Source organism: Nipponia nippon, unplaced genomic scaffold, assembly GCF_047370975.1.
Source record: "Nipponia nippon isolate SJK-2023a ecotype South Korea unplaced genomic scaffold, ASM4737097v1 scaffold_37, whole genome shotgun sequence".
Taxonomy (NCBI): domain Eukaryota; kingdom Metazoa; phylum Chordata; class Aves; order Pelecaniformes; family Threskiornithidae; genus Nipponia; species Nipponia nippon.
In genome coordinates this window covers 3,153,330-3,168,602 of record NW_028262355.1, presented here as the reverse complement: position 1 = coordinate 3,168,602, position 15,273 = coordinate 3,153,330, and the positions used below count along the sequence as shown (strand labels likewise).

The window sequence follows — 15,273 nt, the reverse complement described above, 5'->3', positions numbered from 1 at the left end:
GAATGTAAGACAGAGCAAGAAATAGAAAGGTAACAGGACAGAGAGGCAGGAAATGTAAAAAATTGTTAAAGGGAGCTATGTAGAGGGAGATTTGAAAGGGAAAATAAAAAACAATGGACTACAGGAAACACAGGAAAGAAAAATGGGACAGGGAACTAGATAAATGGAGACATAGAAATAAGACGTTAAAAGCAACATGGTACGTGACAGGAAAGTATTAAGAATAAGGGAAAGGGAACTAGATAAATGGAGACATAAAAAGAAAATTTTAAAAGCGACAGGGTAAGGAAAACCAGAAAAAATTAAAAACAGGGAGAGCAAACTGCATAAAAGATGAGAGAGAGAAAAATTCAAAAAGGATGGGACAGGAAAGAATTAAAAAACAGGGATAGGGACCTTGATAAAAGTAGACCTAGAAGGAAACTTGAAAATGCCAAGAGGTACAGCACAGTCAGCAAAGAACTAAAAACAGGGACAGCAAACCAGATTACATATGGAAACAAAATTTTAAAAGCCGAGGGATAAAGAGAGGGGAACATGAAAAAAATAGAGATGGCAATCTAAATAGAGACATACGAAGAAAAGAGATGAAGTGAAGCACAGGCTGGAGGACAGACAGGAAAGCATTAACAAATAAGCGCATTGGATGGGATAAAATTAGACATCGGAAAAATAAAAGCCACGTCTCTTAGGAAAGACAAGAAAAAACTACCAAATAAAGAAAGGGGGACAAAGAGAGAGACGCATACAAAGTAAATTTTAAAAGCAACGGGGTACACAACAGACCGAAAACTATTAAAAAGTAAGGATAGGGAGCTTGATCAAAGTAGATATAGAAAGAAAATTTCAAAAGCAACTGGGTAGAGGACAAACAGAAAGAAAATTAAACACAGAGGCAGCAAACTAGATAAAAGTAGACATAGAAACAAAAATTTTAAAGCCGAGGTACTAAGACAGGAAAGAATTAAAAAAATAGCAACAGCGAACCAAACAAATGCAGAGAGACAGAAATTGTAAAAAGCGACCGCGCTAAGGAAAGATGAGAAATAATTAAAAAAAAATGACAGTGAACGGAATAAAGGTAGAAAATTTTTAAAGCAACAGAGTTTAGGGAAATAGAGGAAAAAAATTAAAAGTAGGGGCACTGAACTGAAACGGGGACATAGGAAGAAAATTGAAAATCAAAGGCACTAAGGAAATAATTAAAAATAAAGACATCGAAGGGAAAAATGTAGACAGGGAAAGAACGTTTTAAAAGTGATGGGTATGAGGGAAATAAAGGGAAAAATTAAAAGATAGGGACAGCGAACTAAAACAGATGTGGAAAGAAAATTTGAAAAGCAACGGCACGAATGAAAGAAAAAGAAATAATTTTTTAAACAACAGCAAAGGGAATAAAAGTGGGCATAGAAAGAACATTTAATAAGCAGAGGGGAGCTAGGGGAATAAAGGGGAAAAATTGAAAAATAGGGACAGCAAACTCAGAGATGGAGAAAGAACATGGAAAAAGCGAGGGCACTAAGGACAGACAAGAAATTATGAAAAGACAGCAAAATAAAGACTGCAAAGGGAATAAACGTAGACAATTTTAAAAGCGACAGGGATTAGGGAAATAAAGGGAAAATTATGAGATAAGGAGAGCAAACTAAAACAGAGATGTAAAAATAAAATTTTTAAAGTGACGGCACTAAGACAAGAAATTATTAAAAAAATTCAAAGGTAATAAAAGTAGGCATAGAAAGAAGATTTAATAAGCAGAGGGGAATTAGGGAAACAAAGGAAAAAATTAGGAAATAGGGACAGTGAACTAAAATAAATGCAGAAAGAAACTCTAAAAAGCAAGGGCACTAACAAAAGACAAGAAATTATTAAAAGACAAGACAGCAACATAAAGACAGGGAACGAGGTAAAAGTAGAAAAATCTGAAAAGCAAGGGGGATTAGGGAAATAAAATAGAAAAATTTAAAAATAGGGACTGAACTAAAACAGAGATGTAGAAAGAAAAGAAATAATTAAAAAATAAAGGCATCAAAAGTAAGAAAAGTAAGCATAGAAAGAACATTTTAAAAGGGGGCGATAAGGGAAAAATTAAAACATAGAGACAGCAGGCTAGAACAGATTAAAATAGAACATCTAAAAAGCAAAGGAATTAAAGAAAGGCAAGAAGTAATTAAAAGAACAGCATAATAAAGACTGGGAACGGCATAAAAGAAAATTTTAAAAAGTAACAGGGATTAGAGAAATAAATGGAAAAATTAAAAAATAGTGGCAGTGAACTTAAAGAGATGGAGAAGGAAAATTTAAAAAGTGAGGGCACTATGGAAAGACAAGAAATAATTAAAACATAAATACAGGGAAATAATGACAGCTACTGGAACAAAAGGAGACAGAAAACTTTAAAAGAAACTCTGATTAAGGAAATAAGGATAACATTCAAAAATAGCATCACTGAACTAAAATGGAGATGATGAAAGAAAATCTAAAAAGCGGTAGCACTAAGGAAAGACAAGAAAGGACAATCAAAAACTAACAGCAGCAAACGGGATAAAAGTAGAACATTTTAAAAGCCAAAGGACGGCGAAAGGCAAGAACTAAAAAATAGCAGCAGTGAACTACAATGCAGAAATAAAAAAAAAAAAATGCACTAAGGAAATACAAGAAATCATTCAAAACTACAGATGGTGAACAGGAGAAAAGTGGGCAGGGAAAGAAAATTTGCAAAGCCATGAGCATTAGGGAAAAGAAGGGGAGGGAACTAAAAACTAGGGACAGCAAACTAAAGGCAGAGCAAGAAAATTTAAAACGGGAGGGCCCTAAGGAAAGACAAGAAATAATTAACTAGAGCACAATAAAGACAGCAAAGGGGATAAAAGGAGACAGAAAATTTAAAAGCAATGGAGATTAAAGCCATATTGAGCAAATGAAAAAACGGCGATGGCAAACTATAAGGAAAATAAGGAAAAAATTAATCGAAACTGTGAACTAAAAGAGAGATGTAGAATTAAAAAATTGTAAAAGCAATGGCAGTAATGAAAAACAAGAAAAAATAATTAACATCTCATGACAGCAAAGGAGATAAAAGTAGAAAATTTTAAAAACCAATGATGGAGATTAAGAAAGGAAAAAAGGAAAACCCAAATATTAAGATTAAGAAAGGAAATCGCTAAAAAATAGTGACAGCTAACTACAACACAGACATAAATAGAAATTTTAAAAAGCAAAGGCACTAAGGAAAGACAAGAAATCATTAAATAATAAAGACAGTGAACAGGATAAAAGTAGGCATAGAAAGAAAACTAAAAGAAAAAGAAAACAAACTAAGAGAGAGCTGTGGAAAGAAAATTTTAAAAGGCAGGGCACTAAGGAAAGACAAAAAAATAATTAAAGGTAAATACATCAAAATAAAGACAGGAAATGGTATAAAAACAGACAAACTTTTAAAAGCAATGGTGATTAAGGAAATAAGGAAAAAATTTTAAAATCCCATTGGTGAACTACAATGGAGATGGAAAAGAAGATTTAAAAAGTGATGGCACTAAGGAAAAACAAGAAAGAATAATTAAAAATTAATGACAGCAAACAAGATGCAAGTAGAAATTTTAAAAGCCAAAGGATTAAGAGAGGAAAGCAGTGCAAAGTAGCAACATTGAACTACAATGCAGACATAGACAGAAATTTTTAAAAGCGACAGTGCTAAGGAAAGACAAGAAATCATTAAAAATAAAGACAGTGAACGGAATAAAAGGAGGCATAGAAAGAAAACTTAAAAAGCAATCAGCATTAGGGACAGTGCACTAAAACAGAGATGCAGAATCAAAATTTTAAAAAGCAAGGGCACTAAGGAAAGACAAGAAATAATTAAATATAAAGACAGCAATTGGAATAAAAGCAGACAGAAAAATTTAGAAGCAATGGTGATTAAGGAAATAAGGAAAGGTTAATAAACAGTGACGGCAAACTAAAACAGAGATGTAGAAATACAATTTTAAAAGTGAGGGCACTGAGGAAAGAGAAGAAATAATTAAAAGTAAAGACATCAAAGGGAAAAAAGTAGGCATAGAAAGAACATTTTTAAAGCAATGAGGATTAGGGAAATGAAGGGAAAAATTAAAAAATAGGGACAGCAAATTAAGAGAGATGAAGAAAGAAAATTTGAAATTTTTTTAAAGTTAAAATACACCTGGAAATGTAACTTTAAAAGTGACAGGGTACACAACACAGGAATAAATTAAAAAATATGGATCGGGATCTTTGTAAAATAGACATAGAATAAAAATTAAAAAAACAACAGGGTTCAGGACAGACAGGGAAAAATTTAAAAATAAAGACAGTAAAATGGTTAAAGTAGACACAAAGAAAATTATAAAAGCAACTGGGTAAAGGACAAGCAGGAAAAAATTAAAAATGGGTAAAAAAAGCTGGTTAAAAGTTGACATAGAAAGAAAATTTTAAAAGCAAAGGCATTAAGATGTGAAAAAAAATTAAAATAAGGGTAGGGTGAGAGAGAGAGAGAGAGACATAGGAAGAAGATTATAAAAGCGGAGGCATTAAGGAAAGACAAGGGAAAAGTTACAAAATAAAAATAGGGAGAAAAATACAGAGAGACATAGGAAGAAAATTTCAAAAGCAATTAGGTGCAAACAGACGAGAAACAAATAAAAAAGACAGTGGATTGGTTAAAGGAGACATAGAAAGAAAATTTTAAAAGCTACAGGTACAGGATAGACAGCAAACCATAAAAAATAGGGACAGCAAAGTAGATAAACTTTGACGTAGAAAGAAAATGTAAAATGTGATGGCTTTAAGGAAAGACAGGAATAAATCAAAAACTAAGAATGGGAAAAAAATAGAGACACACATAAAAGTAAATTTTAAAGTCAACAGGGTACACAACACAGGAAAGAATTAAAAACTGTGGATAGGGAGCTTGATAAAAGCAGACATAAGAAGAAAATCAAAGAAGCAACAGGGTACAGGACAGACAGGAGAGAATTAGAAAATAAAGACAGTGAACTGGCTAAAAGTAGCCATAGAAACAAAATTTTAAATTGACGGAGGATAGTATCGACAGAAAAAAAATAAAAAGAAGAACAGGAAACTAAATAAATGGAGACATAGAAAGAAATTTTTTACAGCAACTGGGTACAGGACAGAGAGGGAGGAATTAAAAAATAGGGACAAGGAATCGGATAGCGGGAGACATAGAAAGAAATTTTTAAAAGCAACAGGCTACAAGAAATACAGGAAAGAATTAAAAAATAGGAACGGGGATGACAATAGAAGGAAATATTGAAAGGAAATTTTAAAAGCGAGGAGGTATGCAGATGAAAGGGAGGACTTAAAATTCAGGGAAAGGGAGCCAGGTAACAGGAATTCTTGAAAGAGACATCAAATAGCAATGGGGTACAAGAAATAGAGGGAAGAATTTTAAAAATCAAGAAAGGAAGCCTGATAGAGAGAGACCTAGAAGGAGTTTTAAAAAGCAACTAAGTACAAGAAACATAGACAAGAATTAAAACATTGGGACAGGGAGATGGATAGAGGACAACATAGAAAGAAAATTTAAACAGTGATCAGGCACAAGAAATGGGAATATTAGAAAAGCAGGGACAGGGAGATGGATAGGAGGAACCATAGAAAGAAAATGTTAAAAGCTATAGAGTGCAGGACAGAGGGAGGAATTAAAAAATAGGAACAAGGCACTGCAGAGACGGAAATGTAGAAAGAGAAATTAAAATGCAATGGGGTACAAAAAATACAGGAAAGCATGAAAAAATAGGGAGAGGGAGCCGCAAAGAGGGAAACAGAAAAAAATGACTAGGTGAAGTGGTACAGGGCAGAGTTCACAGAAGAATAACAAGCTTTGGGGAGCCAGACAGGTAGGTGGGCCAGCAGAGAGGGAGACAGAAGCAGAGACAGGCAGGGAGGCAGGCAGGCAGAGATCCGGGGAAGGGCAGCAGAGGTGGACCAGGATTCACACGAGAGAACGCGCGACTCGACGCAGCTCCTGGCACCGGCAAGAGACCTTCGCTGCCCTAATGCTTTTCTGTCTGCCTCGGCAGCAGGTGCCTCAACGCTCCTCCACCACCAAGCTTCCCGGCGGCTCTCCCGTGCAGCCGGTGGAGGCGCTGAGCTCCCAGCACTGTGTGCTGGTAATGCGCTCTGTCAGGGACACTCAGAGGGATGCTTCCTCGCTGCAGGCACTGGTCATTCATTGCTGGAGGCAACTGCCTGCAGGACTCCCTTGGATTCCTTCCTTGGACAGTTCCCCTTCATCAGCTCCCTCAGGCAGGCATGCCTGGACAGACCCTTCCCCAACCAAAGGGACGGATTAAAAAAATAGGGACAGTAAGCCGCATAGTGGGAGACATAGAAGTAAAACTTAAAAAGCAATGGGGTACAGGACAAATAGGACAAATAGGAAAACATTAAGAAATAATGACAGGGAGACAAATAATGGGATACACAGAAAGAGCAAGTGGCGGGGTACAGGAAACACAGGAAAGAATTTTAAAATAGGGACAGGGTGGAAGATAGAGGGACAAATAGAAAGAAAATTCAAAAAGCGATGGGGTACAAATCGCACAGGCGAGAATTAAAAGATAAGGCCAGGGAGCTGGCGAGAGAGATACGTACATATAAAGGAATTTTAAAACAAACAGGGTGAAGGAAAGAGTGAGCAGAAATAAAAAATAGGAAAATGGAGCCAAATAGAGGGAGGCATAGAAAGAAAGTTTGAAAAGCAATGGGGTACAGAGCAGAGGGAGATATTAAAAAAACATAGGGTCAGGGAGCTGGATAGGGAGGAGATATAGAAATGAAAATTTAAAAGTAATAGGCCACAAGGCAGTGCAGAAAAACTGAAAAATAGGGAGAGGGAGCTGGCTAGAGAGACACATAGAAAAAATTTAAAATGCAACGGCGTATTCTCCAGAGTTGGCAGAAGAATAACAAGTTTTGGGGAGCCATGCAGGTAGGTGGGCAGAGAGGCAGACGGAGGGAGGGAGGCAGGCAGACAGACATCTGGAGAAGGGTGGCAGAGATGGGCCAGGATACAGAGGAGAGGACGCGTGACTCACCACAGCTCCTGGTGCCGGCAGGAGACCTTCACCGCTTCGACGCTTCTCTCTCTGCCTCTGCCCCTTCCTCCTCTGCAGTGCTGCACGCCGGACCCTCGCCCATTCAGCAGCATGCAGCGGGCACCTCCATGCTCCTCCTCCGCAAGGCTTCCTCAATACCTGGTGGCTCACCCACGTAGCCAACAGAGGCACTGAGCTCCTAGCACTGCGTGCTGGTGTCTGCCCTGTTGGGGACGGCTCGGAGGGATCCTTCCTTGCCACACAGACTGGCCATTCCTTGCAGGAGGCACCTGCCTGCAGGACTCCCTCCTCAGCCCATTCCCCTTCATCAGCTTTCTCAAGCAGGCATGCCCAGGCAGCCCCCTTTACAGCTAGAGCCCCTTCACACAGCAGGGCCAGCCCCATCCTCAGCCTCACTGGCCACACCTGGGGCTGCCCCAGCTGGAGCCCATCAGCAATAGGGGCCATTGCCAAAGCCCCACAGCACATCACCCCCTCCCCTGCACCTCTCCACAGCCACAGGCTCTGCACCCAGGGGCTGCAAACACATCCAGGGGCACAGACGAGGCAGGAAAAGTTTATTCATTAATGCACGTAAGAAATCTTGGCAGCGAGTTGGCTGCAAGGCTCAGTGCCCAAATGCAGCAGGACAGAGGGAGAAAAGAGAAAAGCAGGCGGAAGGACAGAGGGACATAGAGGTGTGGGACAGAAAACGGGATGCTGCGAACAAGAGAGGGACAGGGAGCAGGACAACTGTGTAGAGAGAGGAGAGCAGAAGAAAGACTGCGGGGGTGAACAGGGACAGAGAGATGGAGGAATAAATAAGAGAGACAGGGAGCAGGAGAGAGGCAGAAGGGACCAGCAGGACAACAAGACAGACAAGACAAGGGACAGGGAAAATTCTGAAGTGACAGGGGAAAGGAAACATAGCCAAGAAATAAAAAAATAGAAACAGCGGGATAGAGGTAGATGTAGAAAGAAAATTTTGTAAAAGCAACAGGGTACAAGAAACATAGGGAAGAACTAACACATAGGGACAGGGAGCTAGAAAGAGGGAGATGTAGAAAGTGTGAAAAGTGACAGCGTAGAGGACAGAGAGGGAAGAATTATCAAGACAGGAAGATGGATAGAGGGAGACATAAATAGATTTTACAAGCAACAGTATACAAGAATCCTACACGAGAATTAAAAAAACAGGTACACAGAGCTGCAGAGAGGGAGAAGTAGGAAGAAAATCTGAAAAGTGACGGGGTACAAGAAACACTGGCAAAAAATTAAAATTAGGTCAGGGAGACAGAAAGGTAGCAAGAAAATTTAAAAAGCAACTGGGTTTGAGAAACCTATGCAAGAATTTAAAAACTAAGGATGGAGAAGTAGAAAGAAAGTTTCAAAAGCGATGCGGTACAATAAACATAGGCAAGAATTGAAAAATAGGGACAGGGAGCCTGACAGAAGGGAACTGGGGTGGGTTGACCTCGGCTGGCCACTGGGTGCTCACCAAGCCACTCTGTGGCTCCCCCTCCTCAATAAGACAGGGGGACAAAATACAACAAAAAAACTTGTAGGTCGACAAAAGGACAGAGGGTCACTCACCAATTACTGTCACAGGCAAAACAGACTCAGCTTGGGGAAATTAATTCCATTTATTGTCAATCAAAATCAAGAGTAGGACAAGATTTGTTCTTATCTTATTTTGTTTTATTTGTTCTTATCAACAGATAAGAACAAATCTAAAAACCGCCTTGCTCTTTTTTCCTGGGCTCATCTTCATGACTCCTGACTTTCCCACATCCCACCCCTGAGCAATGCAGGGGGACAGGGAGCAGGGGTCGCACTCAGTTCATCACACATCATCTCTGCCGCTCCTTCCTCCTCATGCTCTTCCTCTGCTCCAGTGTGGGCTCCTCTCCACAGGGCCACAGGTGCTGCCAGCAGCCTGCTCCAGCGCAAGCTCTCCATAGGGTCACAGCTTCCTTCAGGCACATCCACCTGTTGCGGCACGGGGTCCTCCATGGGCTGCGAGTGCATGTCTGCTCCACCGCGGACCTCCACGGGCTCCAGGAGGATGACCTGCCTCACCATGGCCTTCACCACAGCCTGCAGGGGAATCTCTGCTCCGGTGCCTGGAGCACCTCCTCCCCTTCCTTCTTCACCAACCTTAGTGTCTGCAGGGCTGTTTCACACTCACGTTTTCTCTATCGCAGCATCTGCGCAGCATTTTTTACCCCCTCTTAAATGTCCGTTCCAGAAGCACAACCAGCATTGCCGATGGGCTCAGCTTGGACCGGCTGCAGATCCATCTTGGAGCTGGAAGTGGCTGTGCCTGACATGGGGGCAACTCCTGGTGTCTTCTCGCAGAACCCACCCCTGCAGCCCCTGCCCTGCCCCACCTAACAAAACCTTGCCACGTAAACCCAAGCCAACAGCGATCGCCTGCAGGACAGAGAAGGGGGACTGAAAAATAGGGAAAGGGAGCCACAGAGGGAGAGGTACGGGGGGGGGGGGGGAAATAGCGATGGGCTACAGGCCAGAAAGGAGGAAGTGACAGGGAATCAGCCTGAAGAGATGGAGAAAAACAAAGAATAGCGATGGGCCACAGGGCAGAGAGGGAGGATTTTAAGAAGGGGACAGTGAGGTGGACAGAGATAAACTGAGAAATGCCAAAAAACCTTGATGAGCTGAAGGGGAAAGACTGAAGCTGAAGGGGAATTAAAGAATAGGGACATGGAGCCAGACAAAGAGAGAACGATAAAGACAAAAAGCAGCTATGGGACAGAGAGGGAAGAAGTTAAAAGACAGGGACGGGGACCTGGAACGAGAGAATTTAAGAAAGAAAAAGTCTATCTAGAATACAGAGCAGGGACAGAGGAATTAAAAAATAGGGACATGAAGACAGAGAGGTGAGAGGTGGGAATTGTGAAGGGCTAAAGGGCAGGCGAGGAAAAATTTAAAAAGTTGGGATAGGAAGACAGACATAGATGAAGAAAGACAAAAAGAGTTATGGGCTGCAGGACACAGACAGAGGATGAAAAAAGGACAGGGAACAGGACAGAAGCGCAAAGAGAGAAAGAAAACATAGGGGTAGAACAACAGATAAAGAGGGGGACTTGGAGAATGAGGGAGGGAGAGGTGCGGGGAAGTGGAAAAAAATGACAGCAGCAAGAGAAAGAGAAGGCGGGGCAGGGAAGGACCAGGATGCAGAATAGGGACGACACGGCCCCAAGGGTCCAGGACTCCCTGCAGCTCCCGCTCTCCAAGCCGCTTGGAGAACTGGACACCTCGGACGTGTCTTTCTCTCTCTCTCTCTCTCCTGGCCCCGTAGCTCCGGTTGCTTGACTGTCATCCACCTAAGAGAACAGACTGGTGTCTTACAGCTCTTACAATACAAGGCCTCCCAGATACATAGCCTCGCACGTGCACGTGTTACCTGGCTGTACTGTGCTTCCAGCTACGCATATGGACCCTGCAATGCACGTTGGCAATTGGATCTGCTGAGGGCTATGCTAAGAGGGATCCTTCCTCACACTGAGAGGCAGGCTGTCTCCTGTCTGCAGCTGGAGGCAGCTGCCGGCTGGCTCCTCTTTATTTTATTCTTCAGCTGCTTTACCTTTCTCCGACTTCTCCAGCTTCAGCTGCGGCAGCTCCTGTCCACAGCCAGGAAGCGTCCAGCTGTCCATTTTTGCCCATGCCGCTAGGAAAATGAGGCCAAAGGCAAGCCACACAAACCTGAGCCAGATGCAATCACCAGCATCCCTGGAGAGGAACCGCCAACCGAGTCCTCAGTGCTGCCTCTGGGAGAGGGAAAGAACAAGCAACCAACCATTATCCACAGGGACGACTGCAGCTCTCCTCAGGCAGGAACCCCTCCTTCTGCAGGAGCTGCTGGAGACGCCGCTCTTTCCCTGAACTGAAGCTAATAGCACCTGCATTTAAGGAGAATAAATCATATTCAAGGGCCAGCTTGCTGCCACGAGGACAGGGTTTGGGGGCGGTCCATGCCTACAGGACAGGCTTCAGGGGAGGTGCTGGAGCTGGGGGCAGCTGCCTGGGGCGAGCAGGGCTGGAGGAGTTTTGCTGAGTTGGAGAGGCACCCAGCGCCTTTTCCAGAGGGTGGGCACCCAGAGGGGTGGGGGCAGCCATCTCCTGCCCCTCTTCCTGCATCCTCTCCACCAGCTCTCAGAATATCCCTGGACCTGCCCTGATGGGGCCTGACTCCAACTGACTTCAGCCTGTTGCACTGGTGGGTTGGAAACATCCTCGCGACTTGTCGGCATTCTCCAGCAGGCATGCCCCAGCAGCACCATCCCCTGGGGCTGCAGCCCTTTTACACAGAGGGGCCATCACCATCAGCCTCACCGGGCCCCCTGGGGCTCCTCCGGCCGCAGCCCACAGCTGCGGCCATGGCCCCTGACACCCACCGTGTAACCTGCTCCCCTGGACTCTCTGACAGCCACTCACCAAGTACAAAGGAGTACAACCACAGCCGTGAGTGCAAAGGAGACAGCAAGTGCTTATTCGTTAATGCATATAAGTCCCGGGAGTGAGTCTGCTATGGGGTTCGCTGCCTGTACACTCATCCTTCCCCTGGGACAAGTTGGCAGTTGTTACTGGAGCAGCAGATACAAAAAATGAAAATACAGCGATAGGGAGCGGGACAGAAGAACAGAAAGAGGAAAAGTAAAATGAGGGAGGACTGAGGAGCAGAGAAAGAAAGGTACAGGGAAAAGGACAGGGAGATAGATAAGTCGATAAAAAAGGGGATGAGGAGCCCTGCAGGGACATGGCAGAAGAAAAACAGGGTCAGGGAGCAGGACAGAGGAAAAGAGAGAGAAAATGATGAGCAAGGAGCCAAACAGACAGATCAAGAGAGAAATCAAATGAGAGGAATAAGGGAGGGAGGGAGACAAAAAGACAGGGAACAAGCCAGAGGAATTGAAGAGAAAGAGAGAGAGATTGGGACAAAGAGAGGGAGAAAGAAAAACCATCGCTGGGCTGCAGGATGAGAAAAAAGGGAGCAGAACAGAGGGGAATAATGGGACAGCGAGCCGGGCAGGGGCTGTATAGTGAGAAACAATGGGAGAACAAGTGCTATGGAGATATACAGACAAAGAGTTACAGGGAAGATGGAGGACAGAGAGAAAAGAGAAAAGGGGCATGGAGCAGGGAAGAGATGGTGAAAGAAACATTAGAGACAGAGAGAGGAGGAGAGTGACAGCAGCAAGGCAGAAAGACGACGAAAGAACAAACCAGTGACAGGTAGCAGGCCAGAGGGACGAGGAAAGACTGGAGGAAGGACAGAGCAATCTAGGAAACAGGTGAGGGACAGAAAGTGGGATACTGCAAGAGAGAGAGGGACAGGGAGCAGGATGCTGTGATGGAGAACAAACGAGAACAACAGAAAGAACAACAGAGAGGTGGACCATGAGAACAAACAGGAACAGAGAGGGGAAGCAATAAAAAATAGGGACAGGGAGCAGCACAAAGGGTCAGAAAGAGTAAGAGATGAACAGGAAGGAGGACAGGGACAGTGAGATATGGAATACAAAAAAAACAGCAACAGTGAGCAAGACAAGGGGATAGAGAAAGGAAGGGAAGAAGGGAGGGAGGGACACAGAGCGGCATGTACAGGTGCAAAGAGAAAAAGAACATCAGGGAACAGGACAGAGAAAGAGATGGATTCAGATCAGGACAAAAAGATGGAAAAGGGAAAAACAACAGGGGTGACGCACCTCTCGCTCAGGCTCTGCTTTGCCGTGCTCCCCCTCCGTTCCCGCGCTGGGACGGGCTCCCCGGGGCAGCGAACCTCCCCGCTCCCTCTTGGCCCGGGACTCTCCCCACCAGACAGCCCTCGCTGACGCACCCGCGGGGCACCCGCCGGAGACAGAGCCAGGAGCCTCCAGGCACGGGGCCGGCCCCTTACCCTCGGGACGCTTCACGACCGGCAGGCCAACCTGGGCCGGGGGGGACCTAGCGAGCATCACGAGACGCTTGCAACGAGACACCTGAAAAACAAAAATCCCAAGCGATATTTCCGCATGTGAAAAAAATAGCACAGCAGCGAGTAGAGGAATTCAGTCAGAGCAAGGGAGAGGAGAGCAGTTGAGCTCAAGGAGGATTCGAGGTAAGCAGGTCAGCTCAAAACACAAGACGTCCTTTAAAAGCTAGAGCGACCTGAACGCTTCCAATCAGCATGAAGACTAACCGGTACGATTCCAAACACGTTCTTCGCGTAAAAGTACGCGCTCTTGCCGGCGTTGGAAAACGTCTCACCCCTTCCTTACGGCACGGCTGCAGGGAGACAACCCTGCGAGGCTGCAGGACAAGGGCGTACCGCAATCAGAATCTACGCTTACAGATCCGCCGCAACAGCTACGGCCCTCGCGCTCCTGCGCATCTTGCTGGCTCGGTCGATAAAGCTGGAAGCGAAGCGTAACGCTTTCGAGGGTAAAAGGAAAACCAGAGGACAAATCGCAGCAATTCGCTTCCTACTAAAAAAGCTGTGCGTGTGCTTACAGACATCCAATAAAAATACTTCTACTGGAGAAGGGCTGGATTTTCCTTTTGCGTTAATTTAACTTGCACAGCTGTGAATCGATACCAGCAGATTATCTGTCTCCAAGATACGCAGTTATCATTTGACCAGGGGTTTTTTGCGCCTTACGTCATTAGGAGCGACATCTGGCCAGCCGCGCTGCCCGAGAGAGATGCTACTGAACTGCCAGGGAAACGCACCCTTGAAAGCCAGACAGAAAGAAAGTACTTCAGAGCACTCCGTCAAACGAGCGGGGGCGGGGGGGGGGGCGGAAAAACCCCGTAACGTTCAGTTGCCTCTCCTGGTCAACGTTTAGAACAAATACCTAACGGCTCAAATACACCTAAGCAATTGTACGCCACAGCTAGTTGGCAGTTAAAGTGGAAACAACGCCACAGCTAGTTGGCAGCTGCAGGTGAAACAATGCAAGGCAGTTTGTATAGACAATTTTAACTTTTTTTTTCTTCCTAAAGTTACATCTAGGGTAGAAAAATCAGTGAGAGAAGAGATCCCCCATACGGTTTTACTTTGCGGGCGGAATCCAATCCCCGGGGCTGCAATGCCTAAGGCTACCAAAAAGGACCGGCAGATTTGCTAACGCTTTTGGCTGCACCGAAGCACGCAGAGGAACGCGTGTTGATGACATCTCGGCTGTTGCAACTGAGAACCAGCGATGCCATCGACTTCCAGAAGACGTGCTGTGCTCGGGTCTTTGGAAGCAAACGGACTTTTCTTTCTTTTTTTTTTTTGTTTTTTCTTCTTTTTTTTTTTTTTTAAGAGAGCGGAAAGTCTCGCTGCTGCTGACTTCTACTGCCAAGCGCATCATCTCTGAAGATCCCCACTCTGATGGGGAGTTCATAAAACACAACTTCTTTGAATGAGAAAGACTTCCATTCTGGAAAATCTCTTTCCAACTGAAGTAAGAAACCACACGCTGTAGGTTAAGGAAAAAGGACGCTGCCGAAGCAGTAACTCACCGAAACCACGTCAGGACTCGCTGTCGCTACTTACAAGGCTGGCAATGCTTCTCGGGAAAGCGACGCCGATTCCTCCTCTTTTGTCCACGTCTCTCCTTGGACCTGGATCGCTTTTAGTATGGGTGCCAGTATCTCAGTAAGCTTTTCAAGTACTACTGTAAGATATTTTCAAAACTTACTGACTGAAAAAGCACACAACAGACGATCCCTCAGAAACATCTGTAACGCGACGCTTCCCGGACACGTCCGCGCTTTAAGCTACGACGGCAAGATAAGCAGGGCGCAAGAAACGCCATGCCGATGAGGCGACACGTTCGAGACCCTCGGGAGGCTTACCGAGGGGCCCCATGATCACCAAGAGCTACGGAAACATCAAGACCCGAGAAAGCCAGGGTACGAGACACAGAAGACAGACTACGCAAAAGCAGAACACACAGACACAGGATGGAACCGCCCTGCCCAGCCAACGTCAGCAGCGTGCTAAGAACAGTAACCCGGTCCTTTTCCCTTCCCAAAGGAGACTGCTCCTGGACAGGCCTCTCCCCGACACCAACTTTATAACCCCTCCCTGCAATTCCTATCCTTGATACCTCCTCAGCCCTCACCCCGCAACTGAGCTTTCAGAGGGCCAGGGATCTGAATCCACCCTCAAAAAAGAAAAAAAGAAAACCACCACACACCTACC

General features: G+C 44.7%; 1 long non-coding RNA gene across 2 annotated transcripts; it reads right to left on the bottom strand.

Annotated features, from left to right (window-relative positions):
• Positions 1 to 8,794: 8,794 nt before the first annotated feature.
• On the bottom strand, positions 8,795 to 15,273 carry LOC148053789 (uncharacterized). Of its 2 annotated transcripts, none has more exons than XR_015707918.1 (3): positions 14,623 to 15,273; positions 13,000 to 13,081; positions 8,795 to 10,870 (listed from the first exon to the last, which is right to left on the bottom strand). It is a non-coding gene; the product is annotated as an uncharacterized LOC148053789 (long non-coding RNA). The 2 variants fall into 2 exon arrangements; XR_015707917.1 differs by lacking the exon at positions 14,623 to 15,273 and adding an exon at positions 13,282 to 13,839.